Raw genomic sequence first — 15,387 nt, 5'->3', positions numbered from 1 at the left:
TTTAGAGCTAGAGGCCAGTGTGTGAGTGCGTTTAGAGCTAGAGGCCAGTGTGTGAGTGTGTGTGGAGCTAGAGGCCAGTGTGTGAGTGCGTTTAGAGCTAGAGGCCAGTGTGTGAGTGCGTTTAGAGCTAGAGGCCAGTGTGTGAGTGTGTGTGGCGCTAGAGGCCAGTGTGTGAGTGTGTGTAGAGCTAGAGGCCAGTGTGTGAGTGTGTTTAGAGCTAGAGGCCAGTGTGTGAGTGTGTTTAGAGCTAGAGGCCAGTGTGTGAGTGTGTTTAGAGCTAGAGGCCAGTGTGTGAGTGCGTTTAGAGCTAGAGGCCAGTGTGTGAGTGTGTGTGGAGCTAGAGGCCAGTGTGTGAGTGCGTTTAGAGCTAGAGGCCAGTGTGTGAGTGCGTTTAGAGCTAGAGGCCAGTGTGTGAGTGTGTGTTTAGAGCTAGAGGCCAGTGTGTGAGTGTGTTTAGAGCTAGAGGCCAGTGTGTGAGTGTGTTTAGAGCTAGAGGCCAGTGTGTGAGTGTGTGTGGAGCTAGAGGCCAGTGTGTGAGTGCGTTTAGAGCTAGATGCCAGTGTGTGAGTGCGTTTAGAGCTAGAGGCCAGTGTGTGAGTGCGTTTAGAGCTAGAGGCCAGTGTGTGAGTGTGTGTTTAGAGCTAGAGGCCAGTGTGTGAGTGTGTTTAGAGCTAGAGGCCAGTGTGTGAGTGTGTTTAGAGCTAGAGGCCAGTGTGTGAGTGTGTGTGGAGCTAGAGGCCAGTGTGTGAGTGCGTTTAGAGCTAGATGCCAGTGTGTGAGTGCGTTTAGAGCTAGAGGCCAGTGTGTGAGTGTGTGTAGAGCTAGAGGCCAGTGTGTGAGTGTGTGTAGAGCTAGAGGCCAGTGTGTGAGTGTGTTTAGAGCTAGAGGCCAGTGTGTGAGTGTGTTTAGAGCTAGAGGCCAGTGTGTGAGTGTGTTTAGAGCTAGAGGCCAGTGTGTGAGTGCGTTTAGAGCTAGAGGCCAGTGTGTGAGTGTGTGTAGCGCTAGAGGCCAGTGTGTGAGTGCGTTTAGAGCTAGAGGCCAGTGTGTGAGTGTGTGTAGAGCTAGAGGCCAGTGTGTGAGTGTGTGTGGAGCTAGAGGCCAGTGTGTGAGTGTGCGTTTAGAGCTAGAGGCCAGTGTGTGAGTGTGTGTGGAGCTAGAGGCCTGTGTGTGAGTGTGTGTAGAGCTAGAGACCAGTGTGTGAGTGTGTGTAGAGCTAGAGGCCAGTGTGTGAGTGTGTGTAGCGCTAGAGGCCAGTGTGTGAGTGTGTTTAGAGCTAGAGGCCAGTGTGTGAGTGCGTGTAGAGCTAGAGGCCAGTGTGTGAGTGTGTGTAGCGCTAGAGGCCAGTGTGTGAGTGCGTTTAGAGCTAGAGGCCAGTGTGTGAGTGTGTTTAGAGCTAGAGGCCAGTGTGTGAGTGTGTGTAGAGCTAGAGGCCAGTGTGTGAGTGTGTGTAGAGCTAGAGGCCAGTGTGTGAGTGTGTGCAGAGCTAGAGGCCAGTGTGTGAGTGTGTGTAGAGCTAGAGGCCAGTGTGTGAGTGTGTGTAGAGCTAGAGGCCAGTGTGTGAGTGTGTGTAGAGCTAGAGGCCAGTGTGTGTAGAGCTAGAGGCCAGTGTGTGAGTGTGTGTAGAGCTAGAGGCCAGTGTGTGAGTGTGTGTAGAGCTAGAGGCCAGTGTGTGAGTGTGTGTAGAGCTAGAGGCCAGTGTGTTAGTGTGTGCAGAGCTAGAGGCCAGTGTGTGAGTGTGTTTAGAGCTAGAGGCCAGTGTGTGAGTGTGTGTAGAGCTAGAGGCCAGTGTGTGAGTGTGTGCAGAGCTAGAGGCCAGTGTGTGAGTGTGTGTAGAGCTAGAGGCCAGTGTGTGAGTGTGTGTAGAGCTAGAGGCCAGTGTGTGAGTGTGTGTAGAGCTAGAGGCCAGTGTGTGAGTGTGTGTAGAGCTAGAGGCCAGTGTGTGAGTGTGTACAGAGCTAGAGGCCAGTGTGTGAGTGTGTGCAGAGCTAGAGGCCAGTGTGTGAGTGTGTGTAGAGCTAGAGGCCAGTGTGTGAGTGTGTGTAGAGCTAGAGGCCAGTGTGTGAGTGTGTGCAGAGCTAGAGGCCAGTGTGTGAGTGTGTGTAGAGCTAGAGTCCAGTGTGTGAGTGTGTACAGAGCTAGAGGCCAGTGTGTGAGTGTGTGCAGAGCTAGAGGCCAGTGTGTGAGTGTGTACAGAGCTAGAGGCCAGTGTGTGAGTGTGTGCAGAGCTAGAGGCCAGTGTGTGAGTGTGTGTAGAGCTAGAGGCCAGTGTGTGAGTGCGTCTATGTTCCGTGTGCGTGCCGCTCTCTGGAGGGTCACTCTTTCTCCGGCTCTCCAGGCAGTCCTGACCTTTTAAGAACACCAATTTACAGTGGAGCCAGGGGACCTATTGGATCCCGATGGCTTGCTGTCACTGTGTTGTGGATTTGGATGTTTTCTAGTGTCAGCTTAGCCAAGTCTACCCTCACTAGTGTGGCACGGGAGGACAGAGGAGAAGGAGGAAGGGAGAGGGAGAGGAGGAGAGGCTGGCTCCTGGCTTGGCATGGAAGGACAGAGGAGAAGGAGGAAGGGAGAGAGAGGAGGAGAGGAGGAGAGGCTGGCTCGGCACGGGAGGACAGAGGAGAAGGAGGAAGGGAGAGAGAGGAGAGACTGGCTCGGCACAGGAGGACAGAGGAGAAGGAGGAAGGGAGAGAGAGGAGAGGCTGGCTCGGCACGGGAGGACAGAGGAGGAGGAGGAAGGGAGAGAGAGGAGGAGAGGAGGAGAGGCTGGCTCGGCACGGGAGGACAGAGGAGGAGGAGGAAGGGAGAGAGAGGAGAGGCTGGCTCGGCACGGGAGGACAGAGGAGGAGGAGGAAGGGAGAGAGAGGAGAGGCTGGCTCGGCATGGGAGGACAGAGGAGGAGGAGGAAGGGAGGGAGAGATGCTGACCATGTAGTGACACTGTCATGCTGACCATGGTAGAGTAGGTGAGGTTTTTACAAAGTCTCTGTCATAAGAAATTATGCCCTATGAAGCCAGACTGAGACAGAGTTAAGGAAATACTGTATGTCTAAACTAGTCTTCAGAATAACCTTATAATGACTAGCCAACCCACCAGCTAGTTTATGAGTGCAGTTAATGACCCTGGTTTCAGATGGGTCGAAATGAACGTTGTGGATAGTTAGCCAGAAAACCACAATACCGTGATTTTTTTTGTTCCTCCCTCGACGTGAATGACTCAGACAAGACACTCTAATGATTATCATCATTAAAATGGAAAAAAAATACACATATCTATAAAATAAACAATAAAATTATAATAACCCCAGGGCTTCTTCTGCACTTCACTACTCCGCCTCTCTGCTCTGTCCCCGAAGCACTTGTTGTGTCGTCTGTCTGCCAGTGTCGTCGCTGCTATTAGTATTATTAAAGGGTGGAGAAATAAATAAAATAAAATAAAAAACACTTATATGCAAAAGAACTGCGGAACAGTATGAAAAACAAGCAGAGAAATATTAGAATATAAAAGATGACATCTTAATATATACTGGCCACCTAATACACTCTCTATCTCAATTAGCCGCTGATATAGATGTAGTGTGTTCTCACGTTTCAGCGCTACCACCATCAATCTTACCAGCGCTGTCCCCTGCAACAAAAAAGGGACGAAAGAAAATTGCTGCATTTAATTAATGTACTGCCTATTTTGTTATAGTGCTGCTCAGCATCTTTCCATAGACAACGCAGCGCAACGCAGATCATAAACGCTAGAGCTGGGGGTTTTAAGAAGAGAAAAAACGACGAGCGAGAGAGTGAGAGAGAGACCGCGAGAGAGAGAGAGAGAGAGAGAGAGAGAGAGAGAGAGAGAGAGAGAGAGAGAGAGAGAGAGAGAGAGAGAGAGAGAGAGAGAGAGAGAGAGAGAGAGAGAGAGAGAGAGAGAGAGAGAGAGAGAGAGAGAGAGAGAGAGAGGCTACATTGGAGTAACTTTGTAATGAATGTCTAAGTTTGGCAATGTGTGATGGATGAGGAAAAGAGGATGTTTGTCTTCTCTGAATCTCTCTGCTGTTCCGTTGAGCTAGAGATGGTGTAGAGAGCTGAACCAGCACACAGGCCCCTAATAGTATAATTAACGCTTAATGATCGGACAATTAACTAATTTGTGGTGCAAACTAATGCAAACACGATATTAATGCAAATTGTCCCACGGCTAAGGTTGTAGGAATGGACGAATGAGAAATGAACTAACGTGAGGCTTGTTCAGCTGCTAAAACATTTCAATGTAAATCATCACATTTGTACAGTGGAGTTTTTAATGCTGTATTTACCAGACCTGACATTCAGCTGACTAGGAGAGTACTGTCCCTCTCTCAATCCTCCTCTGGTCAGACATAAACATGCCCGTATGCACACACGCGCGCGCGCCACACACACACACACACACACACCACACACACACACACACACACACACACACACACACACACACACACACACACACACACACACACACACACACACACACACACACACACACACACACACACACACACACACACACACACACACACACACACAGGCATGCACATCTCTCTCCCCCCCTCTCTCTTTCTGTCACTCTCACAGGGATAGTAGCAGACTGTATCTGTCTCCACCGTGATTCTATATCTCCTGCTACAAAGGGCAGTGTCAGCAAGATCAGAGTCTTTCTACAGAAATCCAATTGACAATAATCCGTTCTCATAGATATAATTGGAGGATTACATTGACATAACAGTAGTTATTTAATTACATGTCTCATTTGGTTCAGACTAACGTCACCACAGAATTTCCAACTGAACTTAATGAAACTTTGATGTCTAGTGAGTTCATTTTTGTACCTGCAATAAAGCTACACTCTGCTCAGGACAAGGAATCATTACACAGATATAAATACTGTGTAGAGTTTCCTAGTCAAGTCACATGACCGACAGAACTCCTGGCACTTCTGATATATAGTCCTTTCAGTAATCTAGTCAAGTCACTAAAGCTTGAGTCCAATTCTAGTCCCAAGTCATGAAAATCGTGATTCGAGTCAGACTGGAGTCTGAGTCCAGGACTGGAGCACTACAACACTAAGCCGTCTTGGTGATCATGATGTTCTTCAGTGACGTACCAAACCACTTACTCTACTGTAGGACTCCCACCATGTTGTGTCTCTACAACACTAAGCCGTCTTGGTGACCATGATGTTCTTCAGTGACGTACCAAACCACTTACTCTACTGTAGGACTCCCACCATGTTGTGTCTCTACAACACTAAGCCGTCTTGGTGACCATGATGTTCTTCAGTGACGTACCAAACCACTTACTCTACTGTAGGACTCCCACCATGTTGTGTCTCTACAACACTAAGCCGTCTTGGTGACCATGATGTTCTTCAGTGACGTACCAAACCACTTACTCTACTGTAGGACTCCCACCATGTTGTGTCTCTACAACACTAAGCCGTCTTGGTGATCATGATGTTCTTCAGTGACGTACCAAACCACTTACTCTACTGTAGGACTCCCACCATGTTGTCTCTGTCTTCCTGTCCTGCTTTCTATAGAACTCCATGACAATGACAGAACTCCTTGTCAGTGGTTTGTTTAGATTGGATGGATGTACCACACAATACAGTTTGCTCTATCTCTCAGGGTGTTACAAAGAGGAGATATATCACTATACCACTGGGATGCTGAAGCAATGAGTCCAGCTCTAGATGAGGAGAGACAACAGGCTTGCGTGAGAGACGCAGACTCAGTCTCAACCTTTAAGTCTTTACTGAAGACTTATCTCTTCAGTAGGTCCTATGATTAAGTATAGTCTGGCCCAGGAGTGTGAAGGTGAACGGAAAGGCTGGAGCAACGAACCGCCCTTGCTGTCTCTGCCTTGCCGGTTCCCCTCTTTCCACTGGGATTCTCTGCCTCTAACCCTTTTACAGAGGCTGAGTCACTGGCCTACTGGTGTTCTTCCATGCCGTCCATGGGAGGGGTGCGTCACTTGAGTGGGTTGAGTCACTGACGTGGTCTTCCTGTCTGGGTTGGCGCCCCCCCTTGGGTTGTGCCATGGCGGAGATCGTTGTGGGCTATACTCGGCCTTGTCTTAGGACGGTAAGTTGGTGGTTGGAGACATCCCTCTAGTGGTGTGGGGGCTGTGCTTTGGCAAAGTGGGTGGGGTTATATCCTGCCTGTTTGGCCCTGTCCGGGGTATCATCGGATGGGGCCACAGTGTCTTCTGATCCCTCCTGTCTCAGCCTCCAGTATTTATGCTGCAGTAGTTTATGTGTCGGGGGGCTAGGGTCAGTCTGTTACATCTGGAGTATTTCTCTTGTCTTATCCGGTGTCCTGTGTGTATTTAAATATGCTCTCTCTAATTCTCTCTTTCTCTCTTTCTGTCTTTCTCTCGGAGGACCTGAGCCCTAGGACCATGCCTCAGGACTACCTGGTATGATGACTCCTTGCTGTCCCCAGTCCACCTGGCCGTGCTGCTGCTCCAGTTTCAACTGTTCTGCCTGCGGCTATGGAACCCTGACCTGTTCACCGGACGTGCTTGTTGCACCCTCGACAACTACTATGATTATTATTATTTGACCATGCTGGTCATTTATGAACATTTTAACATTTTAACATTTTGACCATGTTCTGTTATAATATCCACCCTGCACAGCCAGAAGAGGACTGGCCACCCCTCATAGCCTGGTTCCTCTCTAGGTTTCTTCCTAGGTTTTTGGCCTTTCTAGGGAGTTTTTCCTAGGGAGTTTTTCCTAGCCACCGTGCTTCTTTCACATGCTTTGCTTGCTGTTTGGGGTTTTAGGCTGGGTTTCTGTACAGCACTTTGAGAATATCAGCTGATGTACGAAGGGCTATATAAAAATAAATTTGATTTGATTTGATTTGACTACCTACAAAATCACTTCATTGTCAAGCCTCCCTTGGAGGTCTGGAGAATTTTGTATTGCAAAAGTGGTCTGAATGGTCCGCTGGCTCCCAGAAGCAAGAATTTTATTGGATGTTACATTTCAAAAACCTTTCCGCCACACATACCATAGAAGGACTGCTAGGTGGTATGTTCGTAACTGTTTTCCGGGTAGGACACAAGCAGAGAGTTGTTGCATATGCTAGTAGAGGGTCGTTGTGTATTCTAGTAGAGAGTTGTTGCGTATGCTAGTAGAGAGTCGTTGTGTATTCTAGTAGAGAGTTGTTGCGTATGCTAGTAGAGGGTCGTTGCGTATGCTAGTAGAGAGTCGTTGCGTATGCAAGTAGAGAGTTGTTGCATATGCTAGTAGAGAGTCGTTGTGTATTCTAGTAGAGAGTCGTTGCGTATGCAAGTAGAGAGTTGTTGCATATGCTAGTAGAGAGTCGTTGCGTATGCTAGTAGAGAGTCGTTGCGTATGCAAGTAGAGAGTCGTTGCGTATGCAAGTAGAGAGTTGTTGCATATGCTAGTAGAGAGTCGTTGCGTATGCTAGTAGAGAGTCGTTGCGTATGCAAGTAGAGAGTCGTTGCGTATGCAAGTAGAGAGTCGTTGCGTATGCTAGTAGAGAGTCGTTGCGTATGCTAGTAGAGAGTCGTTGCATATGCTAGTAGAGGGTCGTTGTGTATTCTAGTAGAGAGTTGTTGCGTATGCTAGTAGAGAGTCGTGGCGTATGCAAGCAGAGAGTTGTTGCATATGCTAGTAGAGAGTCGTTGTGTATTCTAGTAGAGAGTTGTTGCGTATGCTAGTAGAGAGTCGTTGCGTATGCAAGTAGAGAGTCGTTGCGTATGCAAGTAGAGAGTCGTTGCGTATGCTAGTAGAGTCGTTGCGTATGCTAGTAGAGTCGTTGCGTATGCTAGTAGAGAGTCGTTGTGTATGCTAGTAGAGATTCGTTGTGTATGCTAGTAGAGAGTCGTTGCGTATGCTAGTAGAGAGTCGTTGCGTATGCTAGTAGAGAGTCGTTGTGTATGCTAGTAGAGAGTCGTTGTGTATTCTAGTAGAGAGTCGTTGCGTATGCTAGTAGAGAGTCGTTGCGTATGCTAGTAGAGAGTCGTTGCATATGCTAGTAGAGGGTCGTTGTGTATTCTAGTAGAGAGTTGTTGCGTATGCTAGTAGAGAGTTGTTGCGTATGCAAGTAGAGAGTTGTTGCGTATGCAAGTAGAGAGTCGTTGCGTATGCAAGTAGAGAGTCGTTGCGTATGCAAGTAGAGAGTCGTTGCGTATGCAAGTAGAGAGTCGCTGCGAATGCTAGTAGAGTCGTTGCGTATGCTAGTAGAGTCGTTGCGTATGCTAGTAGAGAGTCGTTGTGTATGCTAGTAGAGAGTCGTTGCGTATGCTAGTAGAGAGTCGTTGCGTATGCTAGTAGAGAGTCGTTGCGTATGCTAGTAGAGAGTCGTTGCGTATTCTAGTAGAGAGTCGTTGCGTATGCTAGTAGAGAGTCGTTGCGTATGCTAGTAGAGAGTCGTTGCGTATGCTAGTAGAGAGTCGTTGCGTATGCTAGTAGAGAGTCGTTGCGTATGCTAGTAGAGAGTCGTTGCGTATGAGTCATTGCGTATGCTAGTAGAGAGTCGTTGCATATGCTAGTGGATTACGGTGGTAAAGTCAAACAATCTCCATTCGTCCACATAGCTGCTGACTGCGCTTTGCTACCTCCGGAAAAATCTGGAAGGTTGCCCTTTATTTCATTTTTGTAAGGACCCAAAAAACTGAGGCAGTGGGAGAACTTATTTAAGTAAATAAATGTTTAAATGTAAAAAAAAACAATTAGCTTTATTATTAGCTAATTAGCTAGCTAGATAGCTGGCTACAGTAGGCCACTTTGTAGGCTAACTCAACTGAGCTAGCTAGCTAACTTTACACACTGTACCTTGATGTAATCATTGTAAATAAAAAACACAGACTCCAAATGGATTTGTAGATGACAGCCATGAAAGGGGATGAAAGGGAGAGTGTAAGCTACTGGATAGGGCAGGTCATTTTGTGGGAGGACATTATGAAATGATTTTCTTGTTCCAGTACCTAGAGGGGAACACTTTGAGGACAAAGAGATAATAGCAAGATAATAGTCAAATGGCCACCCGGACTATTTACATTAACACCCCCTCCATTTGTTTTTACACTGCTGCTACTTTATTATCTATGCATAGTCACTTCACCCCTACCTACATGTACAAATTACCTCGACTAACCTGTACCCCCGAACATTGACTCAGTACCGGTACCCCCTGTATATACTGTATATACACTACCGGTCAAAAGTTTTAAAACACCTACTCATTCAAGGGTTTTTCTTTATTTTTACAATTTTCTACACTGTAGAATAATAGTGAAGTGAAGACATCAAAACTAACACATATGGAATCACGTAGTAACCAAAAAAGTGTTAAATAAATCAAAATATATTTGAGATTTGAGATTCTTCAAATAACCACCATTTGCCTTGATGACAGCTTTGCACACTCTTGGCATTCTCTTGAAGGAGTTCCCACATATGCTTAGCACTTGTTGGTTGCTTTTCCTTCATTCTGCTCATGCCATACCATCTCAAAGCTGTAATCAAGGCAAAGGGTGGCTATTTGAAGAATCTCAAATATAAAATATATTTTGATTTGTTTAACACTTTTTTGTTTACTACATAATTCCATGTGTTATTTCATAGTTTTGATGGCTTCAGTATTATTCTACAATGTAGAAAATAGTAAAAATAAATAAAATCCTTGAATGAGTAGGTGTTCTAAAAATGTTGACTGGTAGTGTATCTATGACTTTTTTTTAAAAGCTTCCCAATTTTGAGTTCCTCCCATTTTACCCTCAGAACAGCCTCAATTCGTCAGGACATGAACTCTACAAGATTTTGAAAGCGTTCTACAGGGATGCTGGCCCATGTTGACTCCAATGCTTCCCATAGTTGTGTCAAGTTGCCTGGATATCCTTTAAGTAGTGGACCATTCTTGATACAGACGGGAAACTATTGAGTGTGAAAAACCCAAGAGGGTTGCAGTTCTTGACACAAACCAGTGTGCCTGGCACCTACTACCATACCCCGTTCAAAAGCACTTCAATATTTTGTCTTGCCCATTTACTCTCTGAATGGCACACATACACAATCCATGTCTCAATTGTGTCATGGCTTATAATGAACCTGTCCCACTAAACTGATTGGAGTGGATTTAACAAATTACATCAATAAGGAATCATAGCTTTCACCTGGATTCACCTGGTCAGACTGTCATGGAAATGTTTTATATACTCATATATATATATGTATTTATTTATTTATACTGACCAGGTATGCAGGGTGGCAGATAGCCTAGCGGTTAAGAGCATTGGGCCAGTAACAGAAAGGTTGCTGGTTTGAATCTGCCATTCTGTCCTTCAGCAAGGCAATTAACCCCCAACAACAACTGCTCCCCGGCGCCGATGACCACAATTAAAGCAGTCCCCCGCACCTCTCTGATTCAGAGGGGCTGGGTTAAATGCGAAAGACACATTTCAGGAATTGGGTATGATGATTTCCATTTGGAGAAATGACAACAAGTAGGGAGGTGTCACGACTTCCACCGAAGTCGTTTCCTCTCCTTGTTCGGTCGGTGTTCGGCGGTCGGCGTCACCAGTCTTCTAGCCATCGTCGATCCACTTTTCATTTTCCATTTGTTTTGTCTTGTTTTTTTACACACCTGGTTTCCATTTCCCTCATTCATTGTTGTGTATTTAACCCTCTGCTCCCCCCCATATCCTTGTGTGGAACTGTTTGTTTGTAAGTGCTTGTACTCTATGTTACTGGTGCGCGTTGGGTTTTGTACCCATGTAGGTTAAATTTGTATTGCCGTAGGTTTTGTATTAAACTGCTCCGGCTATTACCTATTTCTGCTCTCCTGCGTCTGACTTCACTGCCACCAGTTCCGCACCCCTTACAGGAGGGCACTGACAGCTATCAGTGTGGCTAACCTTCATGCTAACCTTATCTAACTAGCTAATGTTATCTATTGTTGCTACACCGTATTCAAAAATGGACGCGTCTGTGCATATTTGTAAACAACAGCTTGTGCACGAAATCTAAGGAAGCCTCTAGATTTTGTTCGCCTGAAGTGGAGCATATTGTGATAAATTGCAGGCCACACTACTTGCCTAGAGAGTTTTCAACTATACTTTTTGTGGCTGTTTATTTACCACCACAGACAGATGCTGGCACTAAGACTGCACTCAGTCAGCTGTATAAGGAAATATGCAAACAGGAAACCACTCACCCAGAGGCGGCACTCCTAGTGGCCGGAGACTTTAATGTAGGGAAACTTAAATCAGTTCTACCAAATCTCTATCAACATGTTAAATGTGCAACCAGAGGGGAAAAAATTCTAGATGACCTGTACTCCACACACAGAGATGCGTACAAAGCTCTCCCTCGCCATCCATTTGGTAAATCCGACCACAACTCTATCCTCCTGATTCCTGCTTACAAGCAAAGATTAAAGCAGGAAGCACCAGTGACTCGGTCTATTAAAAAGTGATCAGATGAAGCAGATGCTAAGCTACAGGACTGTTTTGCTATCACAGACTGGAACATGTTCCGGGATTCTTCCGATGGCATTGAGGAGTACACCACATCAGTCACTGGCTTTATCAATAAGTGCATCGAGGACATCATCCCCACAGTGACTGAATGTACATACCCCAACCAGAAACCATGGATTACAGGCAACATTCGCACTGAGCTAAAGGGTAGAGCTGCCGCTTTCAAGGTGCGGGACTCTAACCCGGAAGCTTACAAGAAATCCTGCTATGCCCTGCGACGAACCATCAAACAGGCAAAGCGTCAATACAGGGCTAAGATTGAATCCTACTACACCGGCTCCGACGCTCGTCTTTTGTGGCAGGACTTGCAAACTATTACAGACTACAAAGGGAAGCACAGCCGCGAGCTGCCCAGTGACACGAGCCTACCAGACGAGCTAAATCACTTCTATGCTCGCTTCGAGGCAAGCAACACTGAGGCATGCATGAGAGCATCAGCTGTTCCGGACGACTGTGTGATCACGCTCTCCGTAGCCGACGTGAGTAAGACCTTTAAACAGGTCAACATTCACAAGGCTGCGGGGCCAGACGGATTACCAGGATGTGTGCTCTGGGCATGTGCTGACCAACTGGCAGGTGTCTTCACTGACATTTTCAACATGTCCCTGATTGAGTCTGTAATACCAACATGTTTCAAGATGACAACCATAGTCCCTGTGCCCAAGAACACAAAGGCAACCTGCCTAAATGACTACAGATCCGTAGCACTCACGTCCATAGCCATGAAGTGCTTTGAAAGGTTGCTTATGGCTCACATCAACACCATTATCCCAGAAACCCTAGACCCACTCCAATTTGCATACCGCCCTAACAGATCCACAGATGATGCCAATCGCTATTGCACTCCACACTGCCCTTTCCCACCTGGACAAAAGGAACACTTATGTGAGAATGCTATTCATTGACTACAGCTCAGCGTTCAACACCATAGTACCCTCAAAGCTCATCACTAAGCTAAGGATCCTGGGACTAAACACCTCCCTCTGTCACTGGATCCTGGACTTCCTGATGGGCCGCCCCCATGTGTTGAGGGTAGGTAGCAACACATCTGCCACGCTGATCCTCAACACTGGAGCTCCCCAAGGGTGCATGCTCAGTCCCCTCCTGTACTCCCTGTTCACCCACGACTGCATGGCCAGGCACGACTCCAACACTATCATTACGTTTGCAGACGACACAACAGTGGTAGGCCTGATCACTGACAACGACGAGACAGCCTATAGGGAGGAGGTCAGAGACCTGGCCGGGTGGTGCCAGAATAACAACCTATCCCTCAACGTAACCAAGACAAAGGAGATGATTGTGGACTACAGGAAAAGGCAGACCGAGCACGCTCCCATTCTCATCGACAGGGCTGTACTGGAGCAGGTTGAGAGCTTCAAGTTCCTTGGTGTCCACATCAACAACGCACTAAAATGGTCCAAACACACCAAGACAGTCGTGATGAGGGCACGACAAAGCCTATTCCCTCTCAGGAAACTAAAAAGATTTGGCATGGGTCCTCAGATCCTCAAAAGGTTCTACAGCTGCAATATCGAGAGCATCCTGACTGGTTGCATCACTGCCTGGTACGGAAATTGCTCAGCCTCTGACCGCAAGGCACCACAGAGGGTAGTGTGTACGGCCCAGTACATCACTGGGGCTAAGCTCCCTGCCATCCAGGACCTCTACTCCAGGCGGTGTCAGAGGAAGGCCCTAAAAATTGTCAAAGACCCCAGCCACCCAAGTCATAGACTGTTCTCTCTACTACCGCATGGCAAGCGGTACCGGAGAGCCAAGTCTAGGACCAAAAGGCTTCTCAACAGTTTTTACCCCCAAGCCATAAGACTCCTGAATAGGTAATCAAATGGCTACCCGGACTATTTGCATTGTGTGACCCCCCCCCACCCCCTCCCCCGCTACTCTCTGTTTATATTATATGCAAAGTCACTTTAACTATACATTGATGTACATACTACCTCAATTGGGCCGACCAACCAGTGCTCCCGCACATTGGCTAACCGGGCTATCTGCATTGTGTCCCACCCGCCAACCCTCTCTTTAACGCTACTGCTACTCTCTGTCCATCATATATGCATAGTCACATAGTCACACGTGGTTGATGCCATTCCATTGACTCCATTTCAGACATTATTATGTTGTCCTCCCCTCAGCAGCCTCCACTGATATAGTTATATGTCTGTCAAATTGAGGTATCTAGCTACAAGTTAAACCTGATCAATCAAATGGATAGGTGTAAGCAATTATGTTAAATCCAAATGCCCTTAGCTAGGTGTCTTTGCTAGACAGACGGAGAGAGGGGGGATGAGAGGAAGAAAGTGAGAAAGAAAGGATGAAAGTGAGAGAGGGAGAGAGAGGTGGGAAGAGAGCGGAAGACAGATGGAGAGAGAGAAACAGAGAGAGAAAGACAGCAGTGCAAATGTACTTTAGACTTCAGTATTTCAACAACTCTTCTTTTCCAACTTGTTAGGCAATCATACAGTATGTACCTACGTGGGAAGGATGGCCAGCCACACAGGACAGTATGTACCTACGGGGGAAGGATGGCCAGCCACACAGGACAGTATGTACCTATGGGGGAAGGATGGCCAGCCACACAGGACAGTATGTACCTACGGGGGAAGGATGGCCAGCCACACAGGACAGTATGTACCTACGGGGGAAGGATGGCCAGCCACACAGGACAGTATGTACCTATGGGGGAAGGATGGCCAGCCACACAGGACAGTATGTACCTATGGGGGAAGGATGGCCAGCCACACAGGACAGTATGTACCTATGGGGGAAGGATGGCCAGCCACACAGGAGGCTGTAGAAGGAGCTTGTGCTGACCGAGATGCATGCAGGCCATTTCGGAGTGAAGCGTGTGATCGCCAAAAATCAACCTACGCTTCTTCTGACGGGGAATTGTCAAGGAGGTGGACAGCTGGGCAAGTGAAATAACATTTTGTTTATCAATCACATTGTATTATATCTGAAAGTATTATGATTTTAATGAATGTCATATCAGAGAGCACACAGTATTTCAATTTGTCACTTTTTGCTTAAAGGTCAGTACCCTGTCTAGCCTGACAGAAGTTTGAGAGGGTGAAGACTGTGGCGCCGGAGTTGAAGCCCATCAAAGTTGTTTCAAAGTGTCCCAATTCAAATTTTGCCCTGATAAGTTGTTTTGTAATGGTTGCTTTATTTGACCACATCAGAGTTTAATAATATAGAATGTATGTGGAACAAGGTACGGATGTTATAGGTCGTATTCTGTCACTAATAGATTGATTTATTTTATACAATTTGTTTTTGTTTTTCCATGGTACATAATCAGACATATTTCAATATTTTACATTGTTAATAGATATCGCTTTCCTACCCCCTCCTCCAGGTTTGGTGAATGGACCAACCAGACCCTCAAGACTGCCATGGGCAAGTCCCTTGATTGGTACCAGGAAGGGTGGGAGAACAACTTGAAGGTAATTAATGATCTTTTCACACAACAGCAGCATCCAGGCTGAGTATGGACGGGACCGCAGCTGTTGACTGAGGTAAACAATGCAATTGTATATACAATTTTTGCATTTACTGTAGTCTTTCAAATGTGTGATTGACTTGGTGTGCTGTTGTTTGTCTATTGCTATTTTTGCATAACGTACTTTCAGATCACTGAAACCCCACCTGATGTAGTGGAAGTTGTGGAACCAGATCAGAACGCCTTCGAGGATCATCTTCAGGCATGGACTGAGAAGGATGTGGAGGTTTTTGACCAGGTAAGAATTATTGTCCGCTGTTGATTTATTTTCTGGCCCTCCAAGAGATATGTAAGAAATGAATTTGTAATATGAAATATAATTGCATTTAT

This window comes from Salmo salar, chromosome ssa12 (assembly GCF_905237065.1).
Source record: "Salmo salar chromosome ssa12, Ssal_v3.1, whole genome shotgun sequence".
Taxonomy (NCBI): domain Eukaryota; kingdom Metazoa; phylum Chordata; class Actinopteri; order Salmoniformes; family Salmonidae; genus Salmo; species Salmo salar.
This window is presented reverse-complemented; position numbering follows the sequence as displayed.